Source organism: Dendrobium catenatum, unplaced genomic scaffold, assembly GCF_001605985.2.
Source record: "Dendrobium catenatum unplaced genomic scaffold, ASM160598v2 fragScaff_scaffold_1090, whole genome shotgun sequence".
In the NCBI taxonomy this organism is placed as follows: domain Eukaryota; kingdom Viridiplantae; phylum Streptophyta; class Magnoliopsida; order Asparagales; family Orchidaceae; genus Dendrobium; species Dendrobium catenatum.
Window position 1 is genome coordinate 1,162,337 of NW_021319552.1, and position 23,660 is coordinate 1,185,996.

The window sequence follows — 23,660 nt, forward strand, 5'->3', positions numbered from 1 at the left end:
CTATGCAAGAGAAAGTTTTGATGACCTATTTTACACATTTCTAATAAGAGTTGTCATATTTGGGAAAGAGAGGTAATGGAATCTTGTTGTGCATGCATGAAAAGAAACAAATGTTTGGTAAGTGAAAAGTATGTATATTAAAATATAAAAATGAAATGTTTTTGAAAAGTGCTTGTGTTAAGGGAGAGGTTTGTGTTACTTTGAAAGGTGATTTGTAAGAAATTTTTAGAAATGAGAATTTTGTACATTTTGGAAAGTGAAAAGTGTATGTTTCTATTGAAAGATGAAATGTGTAAAAGTTGGAAAGGTGAACTGTATATGCTTTTGAAAGGTGAAATGTGTAAATGTGGAGTAGTAAAGTGTATGGATATAAAAAAGTGACTTATGTATGTATAAGTTGAAAGGTAGTGTGTGTATCTTTTGGAAAATTTTAGGAAGTAAAATGTGTATGTTTCTGTTGAAACTTGAAAGATGAAATGTATAAAAGTGGAACTTGTGCATTTTGGAAAGGTGAAAATTGAATAAGTGAAAAGTAAGGTAACGTGTATATCTTTAGGAAGTTTTAGAGATATAGAGTTTATGCCTATATTGAAAAGTGATGTGTAAAGGTAAAGTTGTTTTTAAACTTGTGTGTAAAGGTAGAGATTTAGTTGAACTTGTGTATAATTTGGAAGAGAGAATTGTGAGGATTTGAAAGGAAAAGTGTGTATGTGTTGAAAAGTGAATCAAGTGTGTGATGTTCGAAAAGAAAAAAAATGTATACCTTGAAAAGGGTGGTGCTTGTGTAAGATGAAGCGAAAAGTTTGTGTAACTGGCCACGACGTCCGCCTTTAGCTCGACGCCGTTCGCTCCCTCGAAGACCGTGCCCTCTCATGCTACGATGCTCCCATCTCCAAGTCCTCCGACGACTTCGTTGAAACCCCTCTTCCTCGAATCTATATTCGCCCTGGAGCTCTTCCGCGGCGTCCTTGAGGGCTTCGAAGATCTCAGCTACTCCCCCAACGACCCCGTCTTCGCCTTTAGCAGCATCAAGCAGTCGCTCCAGCGCGACATGATAATGCTTGAGAATCAGTTGCTCTCTCTCTTCGTCCTCGACTGGATCCTTGCCCTCCAGCTCGGTTACGAGCCTTCTCTCTCATACCGCGTCGCTCCTCTCACGCTCCACTTCTTCAACCCCCTTATGCCCACCGATGAGCTCCACTGTCCCACCTCGTCTTCTGATCCTCCCTACGAAGACGGCAGCGGCGGAGCCCTACATTGCCTCGACGTCTTCTGCCATAGCCTCCGCCTATGCCCCACGCCAGCTTCTATTTCACGGCTGACCTGCCGTGGCAAGCAATCCGCACGGCTCGTTGCCACCGCTTGCTGGCTTCCAATCGCCGATAAGTGGCGTCGACAGCTCATTCACTGCGTTGCTAATCTTCGCGACGCCGACATCAAATTCCGGCGCCGGACAGGCGTCCAGTTTTGGGATATTGAGTTCAAGGACGGTGTCATGTACATCTCCCGCCTTCTTATCCACGACGGGATCAAATCACACTTCCTTAATCTCATAACGTTCGAGCAGTGCCATTTGGAGTGCGGCAATCATATAACTTCATATCTTACTGTTATGAATAATCTCATCAACTCGGAGGTGGATGCAAATACTTGCATGATAAAAAAATTATCGAGCATTGGCTCGGGAGTGATGGGGAGGTGGTTGATATGTTTAACTGGCTTTGCCATGAGGTGGTGTTCGACCGTCATGATTGCTACTTGTCGGAACTATCGAAGCAGGTGAATTATTACTATAATAATAAATGAAATATTTGGAGAGCCAGCTTTACATATAAGTATTTTATTAATCAACGGGCTTTCATCTATCTGATCGCTGCTATTGTTATGCTTTTGCTAACTGTTACACAGATGTTCTATACTGTTTATAGTTATTACAAGCCAAAGTAGATACTTTTGCTTTTTAATGACTTATATTAAAACTTTTATTAGTTTATTATCGTTTGTTCCACTTTTATTTAAATATGTAAGTTTGATGTCATATGGAATAAGTCACAAGTGATGTGGCCAATGTATCTCTACCTCTGCGTGGATAGCCGTTTATCGTTGTCATTAAGTGATTCAAAGTTAGAGGTCCGGTGTTCAAATCGTTCGGAGGCGAATCCGAATGTGTCATGGCAGCCGGATCCACCCGGATGCACCGGAGTCCTGCTGACATGGTGCGTCCAAATTCGCCTCCGAACGCCAGACCTAATAATAATTTTTCCATTGGAAGATATCTTAGCAGTAATTTTTTTGGTAAGTATTTGCATCAAGTCAAACTGACATCTGTTTAATGTCAAGTTTGAGTTATGTAAATTAATAACTTTATATTATTTAGGTGAAAATTTTAAAATGAGCATAATTCATAAATGTTTTAAGGATAGGAGTAGAAAAATAAAAAAAATTAAAAATGAGCAGAAAAGTGAACAGAGATCCCATTTTCTAAAAAAAACGCAAATGAATATTGCATTTTTTGAAGAAAACGCAAAGCTCTACTACATTTTTTGTTGAAAACGCAAAGGAGGATTGCATTTTCTGAAGAAAACACAAAGCCCTACTGCATTTTCTATAGAAAACGCAAAACCCTACTGCATTAATTAAAGTATATTAAATTTATATATTATAATTATGATAAATAAATTACTTTTAATTTATATTTATATTTGCTTTATATTTTTATTTAAGTCATCATACTTTTTAATTAAAAGAAATTTAATTTTTTAAAAATTAAAATGCAATCATCCTTTGCGTTTTCTTTATAAAACAGGATCCATGTTCATTTTTTTGCTCTTTTTTAAATTTTTTTATTTTTATGCTCCTATCCTTAAAATATTTATGAATTATGCTCCTTTTAAAAATTTCGCCCAAATTATTTAGCACGCAAAAATTAATGTGAAGATATAGTCTAATGAGAGCTAGGTTTGAATCACTTAATGGCAAGGATAATTGACTATCCACACAGAGGTAGAGATACATTGGCCACATCACTCGGGACTTATTCGATATGACATCAAACTTAAATCAATAAATAACAGTGGAACGGGCGATAATAATTAACTAATAAAATTATTAATAGAAGTCATAGGAGAACAAAAGTAGCTACTTTATTTGTAATAGGGATAAACAATATAAAACGTCTGTAAAGCAGTTAGCAAAAGCAGGAAAACAATAACGATCAAAGAGATGAAAGCTCATGAATTGCTAAAATACTTATGGTTAAAGCTGGCTCTCAAAGTATCCCATTTATTATTATAGTAGCGATTCACCTCCTCCGATACCTTCAAAAAGTAGCAATCATGGCAGTCAAACACCACCTACTGGCAAAGCCAGTTAAACATATCAGCTACCTTCCCATCGCTCCCGAGCAAATGCTCGATAATTTCCTTGTCATGTAAGTATCCGACATCCTCCTCTGAGTTGATGAGGTTGTCCATAAAGATAAGGTATGAGGTTATGTGATTGTCACACTTCAAATGACACTGCTCGAAGGCTATGTAATTAAGGAAGAGAGATTTGGTCCCGTCGTGGATAAAAAGGCGGGGGATGTACAGGACGCCATCCTTGAACTCAATGTCCCAAAACTGGACGTCTGTTTGACGCCGGAATTTGATTCCGGCGTCGCGGAGATCAACAACGCAGTGAATGAGCTGCCGACGCCGCTTGTCGGCGATTGGAAGCCAGCAAGCATCGGAGATGGGCGTTGGGAAAGCGGCGGCAACAGGTCGTGTGGACTGCTTGCCACGGCAGCTCAGGTGTGGACAGGAAACTGGCGTGGGACACGGGAGGAGGCTGCGGCGGAAGACTTCGAGGCAATGTAGGGATCCGCTCCTGCCGGCTTTGTAGAGAGAACCAGAAGATGTGGTGGGAGGGAGGAGCTCGTCGGTGGGCATAAGGGGGTTGAAGAAGTGGAGCGTGAAGGGAGCGACGAGGTATGAGCAAGAAGGCTCGTAGCCGAGCTGGAGGGCAAGGATCCAGTCAAGGATGAAGAGAGGGAGCTGATTTTCGAGCATTATCATGTCGCGTTAAAGTGAGTGCATGATGTCGCGGACGGCGAAGACGGGGTCATTGGGGGAGTAGCCGAGACCTGGGAAGCCCTTACGGACAACGTCACGGAAGAGCTCGAGGGCGAATATGGAGTCGAGGACGAGGGATTGAACGAACACATCGGAGAACATGGAGATGGGTGCCTCGTAGCAGGAGCGGGCACTGTCTTCGAGGGAGCGGGCGGCGTCAAGGTAAAGGCGGATGTTGTGGCCAGTTCGGGCGAGAGCGCGGTGAAGGGAGTGCCATTTGTGGCGATCCATGCTGCGGAAGCGGCAGCATTCGTGGTGGTAGGGGCCAAGGGAGACGATCTCAGGGGTGTAGGCAATCTGATCAACGTCACGGAGGGATTTGGGGACGCGATAGATGGATAGGGTCTTCAGGGGGAGGAAGCGTTGTCTTGTCGGGCCTGGTTGATCTTTTTGAGGATCGAGATGATCCGTGTGGAGTCAAGCGGCGGCGGCTGTGGCGGCTGAGGCGTGAGAATGGGTTTGAGCACGGGATTGTACTTGTACAAGCCGAGGGGAATAGGCCTGGCTATCGGCTTTGCCTGGGGTTTGCAGAGATTAGCCTCGATGGTTTCCTTGAGCTTGAGGGTGATGACGTACAAGACAATCAGCTGCTGGTCTAAGAGGGCAACCATCTCTTCACTGAATGCCGAGTACGTGAGGAAAAATAAAAACTTTAAAGGATGCCGAGTACCTTATTCCTGCTGGCAAGAAGAATAAGCTACCTCTCAGTACGTGCTACTTAAAATCATCCCCCATGGATCAAGCGAAATAAAACGGATTAATTAAAGAACATTTAGCTACGAACTTACTAAACGAAATTAACATAACATGATAACATCTATGTATATATACAAGAAAAAAATGCTAATGAATCAAATGCTGATCAAGCCATACCGTTTCCTGATTCTGCTAATTCAGAAATTGATTCACGGTTCCTGGAAGGAGTAGAGAATGCTCAAAATCAGGATGGAGGAGAGGAATCAGTTAAGATTCAAATTTCAAAATTTGAATTGTTAAAGGAATTGAATCAGGATATTGGAGTGGAAGCTGTTACTCGGTATAAGGCTGAACCGAATGTTGTTACATCTGCTGTTAATACCGAGAATTATGGTAGATCGGATGCTCTGTTAAGCGAAATGAGGGAATTCAGTTTTGCTGAAACTGAATTTGTTACTACCCCATCGTCTGATTCGGTTCTTCAGCCATTGGCAGTTCAGAATTCAAAACTTGAATTCAATCTTACACAAAAATTGGGTGTAGAAGAAAATGCTAATAGGTCTGAAAATGTTTTTTTTGCTGATCCTTTGGATGCTTCTGATAATCCCGTGGATCATCCTTTGTTTGAGGTACCGTTGGAAGCTCAAAATTCAAATTTTGAATTCAAACTTAAACAGATATTGGATGAAGGAGCGGATGCTGTTAATACTATAACAGAATTGGCTCCTGTACCGAATTTTCCTTCATCTGATATTGTGACTGAGTCAAAGGTAGTTGATGAACCAAATTCTGTATTGCCTTCAAATATTGCTATGAGAACTATTGAAATAGAGGCTACTAATGATGGAACGAGAGGTGTTTGTGGGGAAATTATTACTCCTACTTTTGAAATTAGTTTAAATTTTAAAAAGGTTGTATTAATGAAGGGAAAAACAGATTCTTTCAAGGAGAATGGTTCTACTGGTTCTAATCACAAATTGTTCAAAAAACTACAAATCTTAGGACCGGTGAAAGATCTACCTAGAAGAAAGATGGCTAATATCAGGATGAAGAACTTTCTTCTCACTTAACTCATTAATATCCTTACTGATTTTCTCCTTACTATTAACAAAGGGGAAAGTTACATGAGGATGGAGCTATTGATCAAAGAGTATGTCAAAATACTTGCTTTGGAATTCGGCTTTGTTAAGTTGGTTAAGGCATCTGAAAAACTTTTCTTGGGTATTTTCTGGATGTTGTTGATAATTTGTTTTTTCCTTCTTGCTATCTTTTGTAGCTTCTTCAAAAAAACAGAAAGACAGCTTCGTGAATTTCACTGATTCGCGTTAGGCGCTGCTTCAGATTTCTCTACCTCCAAGGAATTTGACTCTAGTTTCTCAAGCTTATGAAAAACTCGGCTGGAGATCTACATAACTAATGAAGATTAGTAATTTAGTATGGAATACCATAGACTCTAATTCAAGCCGTGCATCTTATATTATGTGCACCTGAAGGAACATCTTACCTTACTGCACGTTTTACTCTTTTATATTTCCTTTCCACTTTCCTATTTGTTTTTTCAACTAAACTTTGAACCTTTTAGCTGCTTGGGCGTTTTTTTTTACGCATCGTGTATCTTTATAGTGAATACGTATCTGAGAAACTCTCTCTTCTCATCTCCATTGACCTGCAAACGAGAACTAAGCAAGGAAACAAAGAAGTAGACATTAACATTGGCTAAGGAATTCGAATATCATTTAATGTAGCAATACCGGTCATTAAATACACTGTGTAAACAAGATAAAGCAAAAGCCTAAACTACCCTTGATAGTTACAGGCAACTGAAAGTAGCGGCTACTGCAGTGGTAGTGGCTGCAGCACCTAAAGAAGGTTTCACAGTGGTAGTGGAGAATAATGAAGGCTTATCACCGTCCCTCAAGTTAATGGGTGGTACAACCATTAACTTGGTGGGAAGAGTGTTGAACTTGGAATGATGTAGAGGCTTTGTAAGCATGTTTGCGATTTGATCATCGCTGGCAACGTGATGAACAGCAATATGCTTCGCCTGGATGCTATCCTGAAGAAAATGATGGTCTATTTCAATGTGTTTGGTGTGAGCATGAAAAATGGGATGTTGAGCTATGGAAAGAGCAGATATGTTGTCGCAAAAGATAGTAGATTGCTCCAGTGTAATTTGAAAATCTCCACACAGTCGACGAACCTAGATGAGGTCTGCAGCGGCAGCCGCTAGCGACCGATATTCCTGCTTATTAGAGGATCTAGCAACGGTTGACTGTTTCTTTACGGTCCAGGCAATCAAAGCTTGGCCAAGGAAAATGTAATAACCTGTTGCCGATTTGTGATTGAGAGTGTCGTCGGCCTAGTCAGAATCAGCGAATGATGCAAGATAAGATTTGTTTTTGGAAAGAACAGACTGTAGTTGATTGTGCCTTTTAAGTAACGTAATACCTGTTTGAGCAGCTGAAAATGGAGAAGCAGAGGTGAATGCATTTGCTGACACAATTTGTTGACAACAAAGGCAATGTCCGGTCGACTGGATGACAGATACTGTAAGGAGCCTACCAATTGTCGGAATAGTGCTGGTTGAGCAAACGGTTGTAAAAGAGAAGGATCGATGGGTAGTTTGCTGGGCATTGGAGTTTGGATAGGTTTGCAGTTGCTCATAGAGGCTGTTAGGAGGAGGTCCTCTATATAGGTGGTTTGAGTGAGATGAAAACCTGTAGGTTGTCAAGTGAAGGAAATACCGAGAAAGGAAGACAGAGTACCCAGATTGTGGATTTGGAATTTGAGGTGGAGATTTGAAATGAGAGATGAAATAAATGAGGAATTATTGTCGGTAATTAGGATATTATCTACATAAATTAATATGTAGACTTTCAAAATTTCTTTGGATGAAATTGAGGTGTCGGATGTGCTGACATGAAAATGTTAAGTAGATAATTTGTCAAGGTGGCAAACCAAAGACAAGGATATTGCTTGAGACCGTAGATAGCTTTATTTAGGAGACAGATATGATGAGGAAATTGTGGATCAAGGAAGCCTTGAGGCTGGGCCATGTAAATAGTTTCGTCAAGCTTGCCGTGAAGGAAGGCATTGACGACGTCTAATTGAAGAACTGACCAATCGAAATGTAGTGCAACGGTTAGGAATATGCGAATGGTTGGAAATTTAACAACAGGACTAAATTTCTCATGGAAATCGATCCCATATTCTTGTTGGAAGCCTTGATGGACTAAGCGCGCTTTATGTCGAGCAATGGAACCGTCGGTGTTTCTTTTAATTTTATAGATCCATTTGCAGCCTAGCACTTGTTGATTTAAAGGAGGAGGAACGAGGGACCAAGTGCGTTGAGTAGTGAGAGCATTGTATTCCGCAGACATAGCATTCCGCCAATGAGGTGATTTGTTTGCTGTGGTAAAGGAAGTGGGAATGGTCTCAGTTATGTGCGTGAGATTTAGAATTTGATGAGGTTTTAAAGAACCAGTTTGAAACCGGGTGACCATAGGATGATGTGGTGCAATGGAAGAGGAACTAGAGCTGGGCTGATTGGTTGAAGAAATATGTGGAGAGGTGGAAGAAGAGGAGGTAGAGGAGGGTAGTTGTGATGATATCTGTGGAGAGGAAGCACTAAGTTGTGAAGAGATTGTAGGAGAATGTGAGGAGGTGTGTTGTATTGGAACTGGTAGAAAGGGTGGAATGGGAGAACTTGGTACAGTGGAGGGACTTGGTATAGACCACGGGATAGGAAGCTGGGATGGAAAGATAGTTTCATCAAAGGAAACGTGCCGGGAGATGTATAATTTCCCGGTATCTGAGTGATAGCACTTGTAACCTTTATATGTAGTAGAAGCTTAGTCGAGGAAGATACAGGGTAAGGAACATGGAGCTAGTTTATGTGGAGAATATGGACGCAGCCAAGGGTAGCAACGCCAGCCAAATATCCGCAAATGGCTATAGTGTGGTTTAATGTTATATTGAAGTTGGAATGGAGAACAGTTTGGATTGTGGGATGAAGGCATCCTGTATATAAGGTATGCGGAGGTGGTGAGAGCTTCAGTCCAGAGATTGGGAGGCAGTTTAGCATCAATGAGCAAAGTGCGGGCTGTTTCAATGAGATGGCGGTGTTTGCGCTCAGCAACACCGTTTTGTTGAGGCGTATGTGGGCAGGTGAGCTGGTGTATAACGCAGTAGAGGAAAAGAAAGATTTTAAGGTATTATTCACGAATTCTTTGCCACCGTCGGAGCGGATAATACGAACAGAGAGATTAAGCTGTTTTTGAGTTTGACGAATGAATTGTGTTAAGATTTGTGGAACATCTAATTTTAATTTTAAAGGGAAAAGCCACGAGAATTTTGTATAGTCATCAATAATTAGTAAGTAATAATGATATGCATCATAGGAAAGAATCGGAGGACCCCAAACATCTATATGTAATAATTCCAAAGCAAATCTAGATACATGGTTGGAGGGGGAGAAGATAAGTTTGTGACTTTTAGCAAGTGCACAGGAGGTACATTTAGAACTAAGAGGGGAAATACATAAGCTAGGTTGCTGCCTGGAAATAGATTGAAGAACTTTGTAGTGTGGATGGCCAAGACGACGATGTCAGGTCGTTGCAGAGGAGGGAGTGGGAACAGTAATAGAATTGGCCTCGGTTCGAGGAGGTGTAGAGGCGAGCGAAATTGGATAAAGTCCATTACGACAGGGACCACTGAGAAGAGTTTTGTTGGTCTTCGGATCCTTGATATGAAAACCGAGATGATAAAAAAACAATGGAACAATTATTGTCATGAATAAGCTTAGAAAGTGAGAGTAGCTTATGAGTTAAATTTGGAACGTAAAGTAATGTAGTAAGTAGAAGCTTATGGTTGGGAGTGGGAAGTAAGCCATTACCGAGATGATGGATTGGTAGAGGTGCACCGTTGCCAACCAACACATGATCTTTACCTGTATAAGGCTGCTGGAGCGGTAGGGGATACGGTGACAGATGAGCAGTCGCACCACTGTCGAGATACCAAGGATTTGTATCTGTCGATGGGTTGTTGTTGGCAACGAGAGCTACGTCTGTGGTAGGTGTTGGAGAGGAGTACTGAAAATTTCCTCTATGCCAACAGGTAACAGCGGAGTGCCCTATTTTGGCACAGATTTGGCATTGTCCATCAAAACGAAGTGGTCGTGAAGTACGGGTATTATTTGAATTGCGCCCACGACCACGAGAGGCGTTGTAACGACCTCAACCACGTCCTCGGTTGGAATACAGAGCGATAGTTGGATCTGGTTGAGATAAAGAGGCAGCGAATGATAGTTCTTTTACGGCATCAGTCGTCTTATGTACTTCCTCACTCCGAAGTGAGGAATAGATATTATCTAAACTAATCGGATGAAGGGATGATCTGATGAAGGTCGTGAAAGATTGGTAAGCAGGCGGTAAGCCGTTCAGAATGTAATGCAAAACATCTTCATTATCGGCAGATCCACCGGCGGCGCTGATGTTATTGACAAGAACTTTGTCGGAGGCGAGATACTCAGTCATTGATTTGTTCTGCATAGATAACGAGTGGAGTTCATTTTTTAATTGGATTACACGGGATCGATTGGTGGAGTAGAATCGTTGATCAAGTGTTTTCCAGATGGATGCAGTGGTGTCTAGATTTAGAACATAAGGCAAGATTGACGGAGAAATGGTAGAGAACAGAGGAACAGATAGATTCTAATCAACGAGAGTCCAAGAAGAAAACTAAGGATTTAGAGTCAGCTGGCGGGTTGCAGTTAGCAGGTGCTTGGGTGGCGGAGGTTGAGATTCGTCAAGATAGCTGGAGAAACTGTTTGCGACGAACAGTTTCTGGATGGCGGAGCGCCATGTGGGATAGTTTTCCGGGAACAGCTGAATGCGTATGACATTCTTAATGTTCGAGAGAAGAAACTTGAGGGTGGGAGGAATGAGAACTTCGGGGTTGGTCTGAGTTTCGTGAATGATCGCCGGAGGTGTGGAAGGTGGGGAAGCCGCCGTCGAGTCTCCCATTCAAAAAGAAGAAAAAAAGAAGGAAAGCCGTTAGGCAAGGTAGCTCTGATACCATGAGAAACTATCTCCTCTCATCTCCATTGACCTGCAAACGAGAACTAAGCAAGGAAACAGAGAAGTAGCCATTAACATTGGCTAAGGAATTCAAATATCATTTACTGTAGCAATACCGGTCATTAAATACACCGTGTAAACAAGATAAAGCGAAAGCCTAAACTACCCTTGATAGTTACAGGCAATTGAAAGGAGCGGCAGCTACAGTGGTAGTGGCTGCAGCGCCTAAAGAAAGTTTCACAGTGGTAGTGGAGAATAATGAAGGCTTATCAGTATCCTTACGAAGATGAGTGGAAGAGAATAAAAAGCTACGCGTTTGCATTTTGAAAACTTGTGTTACTGTTTGATTTCTGGCATCTCCTTCTACCACTTACTAGTTACTACCACGTTAAATTAGTATCAAAACTTGAAGCTCGGTAAGAATAGCCGATTACAGTAACAGGCGACTGTCAGCCACGAGCGCACCCTCAAGGCCCAGAAAATATAAATCAGAATTAATTATCAAGTTTTTTTTTTGTATCTAAGGAATTGTATGGAAGAAATCTCTAGAATATGAAATAATTTTTGGTAGTATTTAGTTGAACTTTTATTATAGAAATCTCTAATTTGTGTATCTAGAATGATCTTTGTACAAGTATAAAAAAAATCTTTGGCCTTGTCATTTTGATGTAAGAGAGAAAGAAGTCTAATGAAAGTTTCTCTTCTTTTGTCATATCTTCTTCTACTCTTACAAACAATTTATCTCTAACAAGAGGTACTAGAACCAAGTTTGATGGTATGTAGTATGAATCTACAAGTGCCTTATCTAACAAAGGAAAATGACGAGAATTAGAGTCTTCAAATGAAGCATTATTTGATTAGTTGGGAGATAGTTGAAAAATGTTATATCAAGCATCAAAATTAAGCAGCATTATAAATAACCCAAATGGAACTATTGAAAGATAGTAGAAAGATGGATAAGAAAGTACTTTTTTTCATTTATCAAACATTAGATGAAGTTGGTGGGACCCCCTTACCTGCCAACAGGCTGAATGAGCTTAATGGTATCATCTTTCAATGTGGCCTTCATGACCTTGCTTCGGTTGGGTTGTACTACACTTGGTTCAATCAGAGGACTGATCAGCTTATACACATTATACTTGACAGGGTGTTGGTTAATTCTCATTTCATGGACTTCTTCCCTTGTGCCCATTATAATGTTACTCAACATGTGTGCTCGGATCACTCCCCCCTCATCATCTATACATCCACCTATCTTAATCCCCCTAATCGGTTCCTCTTCAAGTATTACTGAACTTTTATGGATGATTTTTGGGATGAAGTCTTGACTATTTTTCCCAGCATAATACTAGCTGCCCTATCTCCTTCCTCCAACATTATCTGCAAGACCTTAAAAGATCCCTTGAAAACCATGGGCTTCCTCCAACTTCATTTCTAACTCAATTCTGGAATTGAAAAATAAACATCAGATTTGCCTTGCCAACATTCGAACCTCTCCTTTGGACAATCAATTAAACACTTCTCTTAAAGATATTAATGAACAACTAGCCAGCTTTCATGCATCTTGGGCTTCTTGGATCTCTTAGAGAGTTAAAGCGAGATGGTTGTCTCAGGGGGAAGATGATCTTGATTTTTTGTATGACAAAATTCGTGCAGAAGGAATTTGAATAATTTTTATGAAATTTTTGATGCTAATGACACCCTCTCTTCTCATCAATATATTGCAGCTTCCTTCATTCAACATTTTAAGGTCACTGCAACTCTCCAAAATCAATTAATGCTGATAACTTCTCAATCCCCTCTGGGAATTGTATCCCTCCCAATCAGGCAACCTTCTTGGTGGCTCCTTTCTCTTATGAAGAGATTAAAAAAGTAGTTTTTGGAGGGAATGATTCCTCCACTCCTGGTCCTGATGGATTCTCTTTTGTCTTCTATAAAAGAGTTTGACTCATCATAGACCCACATGCCTGAACAACTGTTATGTATTTTTATAATTATGGTTTTTTACCTAGAGGGGTCAGGCCACGACAATCACTTTAATTCCTAAAGGTGCTTATGTGTCTTTCATTTCTGACTATAGGCCCATTTCTCTCTGCTATGTGCTGTATAAGATCATGGCTAAACTATTAGCTAATAGACTGAAACAAGTGTTGCCTCTCATTATTCATGATAGCCAGCCAGGGTTTATTCATAAGTTGTGTTCTACTGATAATATTCTTTTAGTTGTTGAGCTTCTCAAAGGCTTCAATTCTTCCAGTAATAGTTTATATGCTAAATTGGATATTCTAAATGCATTAGATTTTGTGTCCCATGATTTTTTGATTCAAAGAATGAGGCAGAAGGGTTTTCCGGATAAATTTATAAATTGGGTTAAAGGCTACATTTCCAATGTTTACTTCTCTATTTGCATCAATGGCTCTCAATGGCTTCAGGTCCTCCCCGGGCCTTCGTCAGGGATGTCCCTTACCCCCATTACTTTTCTGTATTGTCATGGATGAGCTTTCTTGCTGCCTACTTCAAACTAAACCCCTTTTTTAGGGCCTTAACTAAATGGTTGCACAATTAATCATCTCCTCTACACTGATGATGTTCTGGTTTTTGGAGACGACACACCTGCTAAGGCTTCCTACTTAGCCAACACTCTTTCCCTCTTTACTAATGCTTCGAGTCTTTTCACCAACTCGTCCAAGAGCTCAATCTTCTTTTCTAAAGATATTTTAAATCCTGAGGTGATCTGTTATATTTTGGGCATCCCTGATGTGAGCTCTTTTCTTAAATACCTGGGTATCTCTATCTCCCACACTCGGCTTAATTCCACTTACTTCCAACCACTATCGAGTAAAATTATTGCTCTACTTGATGGTTGGAAAGTTAAGTTTCTCTTTTTTGCACGCAGAGTCCAATTTTTAAAATTTACTATTGCAAACACGATTACTTATTGGATCAGAGGATCCATCATATCCAAATCATGGTGTATTGTTATTTCGAGACTTTGCTCTAGGTTCTTATTCCACGGCCGTATCTCTGAGAGGAAACTTCATTTAATATGTTTGTACAAAACCGCTCTTCCCAGACATTTGGGTGGCCTCGACATACCATCTATTGAAGCTCTTTATCATACTAGTAATTGCTCTTTTTTGTGGAGATTCTTTACTATGGATTGTTTGGCCATTTCCTGGTTTAAATAAAAATATTTATCCCCATGGAAGCATCTCCCGTCTAATCCTTCTAAATTTTTGGAAGAGGCTATGTTCTACTGCTCAGACTTTTAAGAGCTCAATTTCTATGGTTGTTTCAACTAATTGCAATTTTTCTATGGTTTGGGACCCTTGGTGTAACGGGAAATCCCTTCATGATATTTTTCCTTCTATTAGGCTTGAGTTGCCCTATGTCAAATGCTATCTCAACAACAACCAATGGGCTCTCCCCACCACTTCCCCTTAATCGCTTCATTCTACGATATCCGATATTACCATTTGAGAGCAACTAGCTTTGTCTTGGGATGGCTTACAAAATCCTTCTTTCTCTACCTTCTATGCTAGATTCTATGGAGATTCTTTGGTAATTTGGAGGTGGTTAGTTGGTACAAAATTATTTGGCATAAACATCATTCTCTAAGATTTTCTTCCTATGCTTGGTTGGCTGTTTTAGGAAGGTTGAAAAGTGCATATTTGCTTCATATTAGATATATTGATATCAATTCAGCTTGGCCGTTTTGTCAAGATGGTCTTGAATCTCATTTGCATCTGTTATTTGGTTGTGGATTTTCATTTGCTGTTATCTCCAAACAGCTGCATGTGCTGGAATGCTTCCTCCTCAGACCGACCCTGTTGCAGACGTTTGATTTCATAGATGGTTTTTAAGATTTTTCATGCTGTGATAAAAATTTTTGTTTTCTTGTTATTTGTTGCCCGATTTACTATTTATACAAGGAAAGGAATTCTCGTCGATTTGATAATGTTTGGAATAGTCCTTCCAGGATCTGTTTTATCCTTCGACAAACTATCCTCCTCAAGGTGAGGAGATGGAAACATTTTGATCATCTCAAAGCTCGTTTTGCTGTGCTCTATTGAAACTTTACTGTGGCTATTCGGTTGGATGTTTTTGTGGGCAATGATGCAACGTTTTGCCCCCTTGGATGGCAGTGGCATGCATCGTGACGCCTCTGTGATCTCTTCGTGATTCTTCCTTTGCAACTAGAGGGAGTCCGTTTCTCTTGGCAATACCCTGAGCCCGATTTTGATTTCCCCCATTGTTTGGGCTAACCTTTTTTCAGCTGAATTTGTAACATTTTTGTTTCTTTTGCATCTGTTTTGGAAGGTTTTCTTTTCCTTTCTTATAGGTTTTTCTTTTACTCATATGTAACTATTTTTCTTTAATGAAATTAGGGCTCATTGCACTCTCAATGGCTTTAGGTCCTCCTTGGGCCTTCGTCAGGGATGTCCCTTATCCCCATTACTTTTCTGTATTGTCATGGATGAGCTTTCTTGCTGCCTACTTCAAACTAAACCCCTTTTTTAGGGCCTCAATTAAATGGTTGCACAATTAATCATCTCCTCTACACTGATGATGTTCTGGTTTTTGGAGACGCCACACCTGCTAATGCTTCCTGCTTAGCCAACACTCTTTCCCACTTTACTAATGCTTCGAGTCTTTTCACCAACCCGTCCAAGAGCTTGTTGACCTCGTTTTTATCTTAATTTTGCCCTCAAGCACATTCAATTGAGTTGATCAGTCTTCATTGGGTTTGCTTTAATTCGAATCGACGTTAACTTGGATCTGTTTTTTTTTTATTGCATTAATTTGGTCGAGTTGAGCTCGAGTAGATTGTTTTAACCTTGGCGTATCCAATTTGACCCAATTTGAGTGAAATCAAGACTGATTTGAACTCAAGTCCAACCCAAGTCAGCCTGATTGGATCATAATGAAACCCATTTGATTTTCCCGAGCATTTTTCTGGAATCATTCCTGAACCGGGAAATAGAGGGGACACTCTCTCTGGCCCAAAAAAAAAAAGAAGCCCTAGCCGCAAGCCTTTCGGCTCTCCTCTCTTTCTCTAGTGTGGGTAGCCGCGCTCTCCCTCTCTCTGGTTCTCGGTTTGCAAAAAAAAAAAAAAAGCAGGAGGAGCCAAAGCTCCTCTCTCGGGTGACTTAGCTCAGGCGAAGCTCTCCCTCTCCCTCTGGTTCGCAGAAGCCCAGAGGCCCCGACCTCCCGTTCTCTCGCTCTCCCTGGTGTTCGCGAGATCCAACCAAGGCCGACGCCCTAGCTTCTCCCCTCCCCGGCTTCGCACGGTCCAGACCGAACCCGACGACCTCCTCCTATCTTAAGTCGCCCAGGATCAAACCCACGCTGTCGACGGTTGGACTGACCGAATTGCTCTCTGTGAGTGTTCTTCCCCTTCTTCTTATATTTCTTCTTATTCCTTCTTCTTCTATTCTTTTTCTTCTTCCCTTGCTCTCTTTCTTCTCCTTATCCAGTTAGTGTCTTTTCATCAATATGAAGTTAAAATGATTTGATTGTTTAGAATCAGTTTGACAAAGCATTCCTATCATTTCTTGTTGTTCAGTTTTATTGTATTTATTTGGTTGTCAAGTGATACCCTAGTGCTTTTGGGAGAGGAGGATAGTTATTGCTAATCATAAACGATTTTGTAAGGTGTAGACAAAGTGTGGGTTGATTTGTGTTGTCTTGGTAGCAAACAATTAATATGAATCATGTCACATAGCATAAAGCTTTAGGTGTGAATGGTGGCAAGTCATAAGGAACCATGTTAATCCTTTGTCAAGGCATGCATATGGGGTGTTTGCTGTAATGCTTGTTGGAGATGTGCACGTTCAAGCTTTGATCAAGTGAGGATACCAAGAGGTTATGCTTTACATCTCACAATTTCTATGTCTCCAAGAGGGTCATGAGCTTGGATTACATGGTTTTGCTTAATCGTATATATGGTTATGACTTTTGTACTTCATGAGCATTGGTTGAATCAACATGTCTTGTGCTTGGGTTCTTTACAAAATCTAAAGAATGAAATTCTTTCAGTCTTCTTTTGATATAGATGCATATATCTTTTCTTATGTGAATCATGAAAGATCTTGTGCAAATTACTTAAGTGGCTTTAATCAAATAGGTGTGTAAATCATGGCCTTTAATGGTGATTTGTTTTGTGTGATCTTGCAACTATTGCACACCAAGTGTTCGATGGAATGCTATAATGGAAGAGTTATGATATGTTGGCCATTTTCTTTGAAACATATGTTGTTAGTATATATCAACATGTTTTAGTTTATGTATCGAAACTTTGGCAACTCATTTTGAGGTGTAATGTTAAGTCTTGGATGATCGTAGTTGCTCTCTTTCATTCTAAAATTTTGGTAAATCTTAAATAATTTTTTTTTTGTGATGATTTCAATAAAGCATGAATGCGGAGAGTTTGTGATGGTTTGTGATTATAAGGTGATGATATCCACTTTAGTTTACTTCATGAAGGTCTTATGAATATTATATATCTATTGTTTGGTGGAATGTCATAAAAAAAAGAGAGGTTATAGAGTCTTGATTGAGTTGAGGCTTTACATGGGTCATAATTCATAAAGCTTATAGTTGCATAAAAGCTTCTTCTTCTTTTTTAAGTTAGAGATCTTTGTGAGAATTGGTCGTTTTGTTTAAGGGGTCCCTTGCTCTATAAATCTAGACATTGATATACACTCTTCGTGATGAGCGAGTTTCATCATTGCTTAGTTAATAACTTCGCATCTCCAAAATAAAGAAAAGAAATAGAATATTTCAAGGGTTTCTTTGGAAAGTTTTCCTTCAAAGAGCTTTGGTTCATGAATAAGTGACAGGGTTTATACAAGGTTTTGCTCTCCTGTTTAGCTATATGTCCATGTGATAATGCGTATTGATAAGATCCCCTCCAATGTGAATTCAGAAAAGGAAGATTTCATGTGCCTGTTTTGTTTTATTCTGAATTTCTTTTCTATGAAGAAATTTTCAGAAGTAGCCTCATACACTTATGATAATAACTTTGTAATTCATTATTGGTTCTTAGAGATTAATATTATTTGTGATATATATATATATATATAATACAATATATAGTACAACACACAAACATTATCAAATTAGTAAGGAAATACACTTCATCGATAGTTATAACACATTTCACACACACAGCCAACACTAAACACATTCAAAGAATATCAACAATTTATCACGTATATTCAACACAAGCACACCAACACACACCACATGGAATATTGTTATTCTCATTTTAATATAAATTGCTTATATATGTGATAGTCCTAAAACTCTTTAGAATAACGATATTTTAGCATTAATTATTCTATTTAAATTTGACTGGTTTTGTTTTAATTGTTACATATGTTTGATTATACACTTAGTCATTTGGAGTTTGAGCTTAACTAACCTTCATATGAAACAAGTTCTCTCTACACATATATATTTTAGTGCATTTGATACATGGCGGTAATTGAAAAGAGAATGAAAAATTATTTCAGGTTTGTATTCATGCACAGATTCCTACTTATGATGATCTTTGGAGAATATTATTATTATTATTATTATTATTATTATTATTTTTGATGAAATGCAATGTTTATTACATCGAATCGACACAAATCTTCTTACTCATTATTTGAGCCCATTTACTTTATATATAAAAAAAAAACCCGACATTGATCTTGTATTGGAAGAGTTGAATATTCTCATGTTTGATTTCGACACACGTGGCTATTATAAATTATGGATGAATTAGCTATCTGAACTAAATACATTGTGTTGCATGGTTTGGAAGAATGAGTTGATTATCAAAGTTATAGACTATCAAAGTTATTCACATAAAGGATAGTTGTTCACTCTATGTGTATATTGATTGTGTTGGAACAAGTGCATTGGAGGTTTATCTGACTCTTTGGGATTATAATTTTTGATGTGATACTTATGCATTATCTGCTAAATCTTTAGTGTTTTGTGTAATTGTTGCATTAAAGAATATCCATGTCATTTTATGTTTCTTATGAAAATATGTATGGACTTAATGTAGTGGTGCTTTGGAGATGGTTGGCAAGTTTCATGAATGTTTGGGAGAATGATTATATTGTGCTATTTTATGATTGTGGTTTGTGTTGGGAAGAAGAATGATATGTCATCTCTTTGCATAAATAAGAATGAATAGTCATTTGAAGTGCTTTGTGAAATTTTGGATAGTGGAGCATGTCGGAGAGTTGAACTTATTTGGGTTTATCGGGTGGTGGTTGGAAAGATAGAATTGTGGCAAGCATTCGTTAAGTCTCTTATCCTTCCCACCCCTCTCTCTTCTCCTTCTAATGGCTTATCTCTTTCTCTATTGTTTCTTTTACTACTTATGCTTTGAGACGAGATGTGGTAAAGTATTTATAAAGTTGAAAGTGTATTGGCCTTGTGTCGGAAAACTTCGCGAGCTATCTTTGGGATGAAGAGTCTTACAAGAAGTTTTATGTTGGAAAGTATTTTTAATTCTCTATATATTGGAAAATTTTATGGCTTGTATTAGTTTGGAAAGTTTCATGAGTTCCTTTAATTGTTGGAAGTTTTACAAAGGGCTTTATGAGTTGTTTTGTGATGAGTTTTATAAATGTCTTATAAGGTTTTTCTTGGTGTTACCCCACGCCAAAATGAGAAAAGCACTTGATCGTCTTTGTTTTTGTTGGAAAAGTTTTAGGGGATTGTTTATGTAAAGTTTTATGTGTTATTTCATTTCGAAGCTTTCATAAGTCATTTTGGGATTTCTAGTTTTATGATTAGCTTTGTGTAGTGAGGTCTCTTTATATCTTTTTGGAACAAAATGACATTTAGTGTGAGGGTGCCTTTCTCTTGATCGTATTCGCTTTTAAAAGTTGGGATTGGAAGAATGTGAGTTGGAAGCCCACTTTGGTTCTAGTTTTGGGAGCTTGCTTTCCCCTTGGTATTTTGAGTTTCGTTTAGGGAATATTATATGTAGGTGAGTCGAGTTTTCTCAAGTGCTTTGTTTGGAGCGTGGGGACAGCAAATGACATTAAAACATCTTCTCTCCCATTCATATTACATTGAATGAGAGTGAATGACGTTTTAGAGACATGCTTGGTTTTGAAGAAGCGTATTCAATAATGAAATGCCTACATTCCTTTATTATATTGTTTTCTCTCCTCTCTTTCTTTTTGGTATTTTGTAGTTTTCGTTCTTCTTATATTTCTACTACTTTCATGCTTGTCTTATTTCATTCATAGATTTCTAAACTTGCTAGTATATGTATGAATGTCCAGAGGGGTTAGAAAAATACTTGCTTTTAGTCCTACGACATTAGTGACACCTAATGACCAAAATTAAGGATCGGGTCTTAGATAACATAGACTTAGGGTGCATGCTCCTCAAATGATAGATACATCAAAATGTAAACTTAGTGACATATTTTTTTACATTTGTTGTGCCTTAATCTATTAATAATTAACCAACCAAATCAATCTTAATTCAATTCTTAAAAATACACTAAAACACTTAATCTATATTCATATCATAACTAATTTTTCATAATCATTAAAATGCAAAACCTAAATCAACTTCAATCAATCTCTTAATTAACCTCCTAACCAACCTCAAATTTAAAAGATGTAGATTAAATTAGGTGGGCAAACCTAAACTAAAATTCATTAAGCTAAAACCCTTTTAAAACCCAAATTTACTAACTCACCTAAAATTCAATCAATCTTAAGCTAATATTTTAAAATCAATCAACAAACCTCTTAATACAACTATATCAACTTGGTTTTTAGGATGGACTACTTCGGGCTGCAGGGCTAAGTGTCCTAAGGAGGCCTGGTTTCTCGAGCCTGGTGGCACAACACCACGAACCAGTTGATAGCAAACTTAACTAATCTAACCCCTCAATTGATAATAAATCATTCAATCCACCTTTTCTTTTAATTTACGACCAATAAAATAATAAATCAAATAAGAAAATATATCCTTAAAAGCAATCCTAAAATACTAATATTTAAACTTCAATCAAAATCTCTCTTTTCCCTTTTAACAAATCAAAATGTAAGCAACTATAATTAAATCATCCCACATAAGATATAACCTAAACCACACAGCCTATTACACACACCTTAGACTTGTTTGGTTAGGATACGTCTTCTAGCATTAGGTTAGGCCGATGCTTTGTATTGTTATTCAATGTTTACTACATATACATGTTTTATAAATGCAATTCTTAAATTTCCTGTTTGTTATATTTTTATTTACTTGCATTTCTTTTCTGATTGGCATCTACGCTTATTTGTATCTTTGTTTATTATCTTATATTGCGAGGTACATCGGATCTTGACGGTCGAGAATTAAATGGGATAATTCGCTTGGAAGCTTTTAAGTGGCAGCGCCACAATCTGAGATCATTTGCTTGCTTGGAGCTATTAAGTGGCAGCGCCATATACATTCAGGTATAATTTCTGCAACTAATAAACTCCTAATTATATATCGGAACTGCTTCACATCACACACTGCTTGTTAATAGGTATTCTAGCATGTTTAGGTAGTCAACCTTAGGTTAGTTCACTAACGAAGTTTTGACCCTATAGGTCAAAGCTTGCCCCCCTTCTGTGAGCCCTAGAGACCATTAGGGTCATTTAGGCCTGTAGAGTAGGCCACCTATTTGTGCCATTGTGCATCGTTGTTTTCCCATACGAAGTGGGCATTTTTAGGATTTTGGCTTTTTTCTGGTTTTGGGTATGATACCCCCACCTTTTGTGAGCCCTAGAGACCATTAGGGTCATTTAGTCCTGTAGAGTAGGCCACCTATTATGCCATGGGCATCGTTGTTTTCCCACACGAAGTGGGCATCGCTAGGATGATTTTCTATTGTGATATGATGCAGATATCTTGCCTGGAGGGTATCTGATTTGTTTATTTATTTTTTCTGTACTCTGGATGTCATGCATGCATTTGTTGTTACACACCTTTGCATTGCACTTAACTCACATGCATACATTATATCAGTAGACATAGGAATATTTTGTATATGTTTCATGCATCATACAACGATATGCACATCATTTTGTATATTGTAGAGTTCTTGATTGAAACTTTTTGAACTATAAATCTTTGATTTCCTAGGATAGAGCCTTATTATCTTATATACATATATGACGATTGATTGTGTTTAGGATGTTAGCTGGTAGCTCACTCCAGGCAAGCATAAGCCCAGATTGTACACCCCTCAGTGTATCTCCTTTCATCTGTGTTTTGAGTATGTCATTTCTCTTAGAATAGTAATCCGATCTTTGATCTTTTAAACTCAAAATTTCAATCACATCTTTATTCATTTAAAAAATCTAATCACCACTAAGGATAAAAAGAAGAGTTTATTTTCTTTGGAATAGAACTTATGAACTTTTTCTGTGCACCAAATCAAGAAGTGAATAATGCAACACTCTTAATCGAGAGTTTTCTTAAGTCAAGGCTTAGGATGTAATTAACTACGGGGGTTTGCGCTCGTAGGGAACCGATCCCCACAATCAAATAAACCCCATTCGAGCTGATATATCGAATGGGGGAAATCTCGTGAACTTTAGGTTATGCATATTATTACCCATCGAGGTGTGTAGATGAAAGCCGTTATCCTCCATAGTTAATCGTATGTATAATCTCAACTGCCCTCCCATTGGTCTGCTTGTGTCGGGTGTAGAGGTCTACGACCATTTTGTCCTTCGAGATAGTGTGATCGTACTCTTTCCATTCGAACCCCATGAGCAGAATTCTTTCGGAGACCCACAGAGCTCAATCCTCTTTTCTAAAAATGTTTTAAATCCTGAGGTGATTTGTGATATTTTGGGTATCCCTCATGTGAGCTCTTTTCTTAAATACTTGGGTATCTCTATCTCCCACACTCGGCTTAATTCCACTCACTTCCATCCACTATTGAGTAAAATTATTGCTCTACTTGATGGTTGGAAAGTTAAGTTTCTCTTTTTTGCATGCAGAGTACAATTTTTAAAATTCACAATTGCAAACACGATTACTTATTGGATCAGAGGATCCATCATACCCAAATCATGGTGTAAAGTTATTTCGAGACTTTGCTCTAGGTTCTTATTCCACGGCTGTATCATTGAGAGGAAACTTCATTTAATATCTTTGTACAAAACTACTCTTCCTAGACATTTGGGTGGCCTCGACATAACATTTATTGAAGCTCTTTATCATACTAGTAATTGCTCTTTTTGTGGAGATTATTTACTAAGGATTGTTTGGTCATTTCCTGGTTTAAATCAAAATATTTATCCCCATGGAAGCATCTCCTGTCTAATGCTTCTAAATTTTGGAAGAGGCTCTATTCTACTGCTCAGACTTTTAAGAGCTCAATTTCTATGGCTGTTTCAACTAATTGCAATTTTCTTATGGTTTGGGACCCTTGGTGTAACGGGAAATCCCTTCATGATATTTTTCCATCTATTAGGCTTGAGTTGCCCTATGTCAAATGCTATCTCAATAACAACCAATGGGCTCTCCCACTACTTTCCCTGAACTGCTTCATTTTGAGGTCTCCGATATTACCATTTGAGAGCAACCAACTTTGTCTTGGGATGGCTTACAAAATCCTTCTTTCTCTACCTTTTACGCTAGATTTTATGGTAATTTGGAGGTGGTTAGTTGGTACAAAATTATTGGCATAAACATCATTCTTTAAGATTTTCTTCTTATGCTTGGTTGGCTGTTTTAGGAAGATTGAAAAGTGCAGATTTGC

General features: G+C 38.7%; 2 pseudogenes; one reads left to right on the forward strand and one right to left on the reverse strand.

Annotated features, from left to right (window-relative positions):
- Nucleotides 1-283: 283 nt before the first annotated feature.
- Nucleotides 284-2,754, forward strand: LOC110111239 (annotated as a pseudogene).
- A 20-nt stretch (nt 2,755-2,774) lies between these two features.
- On the reverse strand, nt 2,775-17,976 carry LOC114580552 (annotated as a pseudogene).
- Between the last annotated feature and the right edge of the window lie 5,684 nt (nt 17,977-23,660).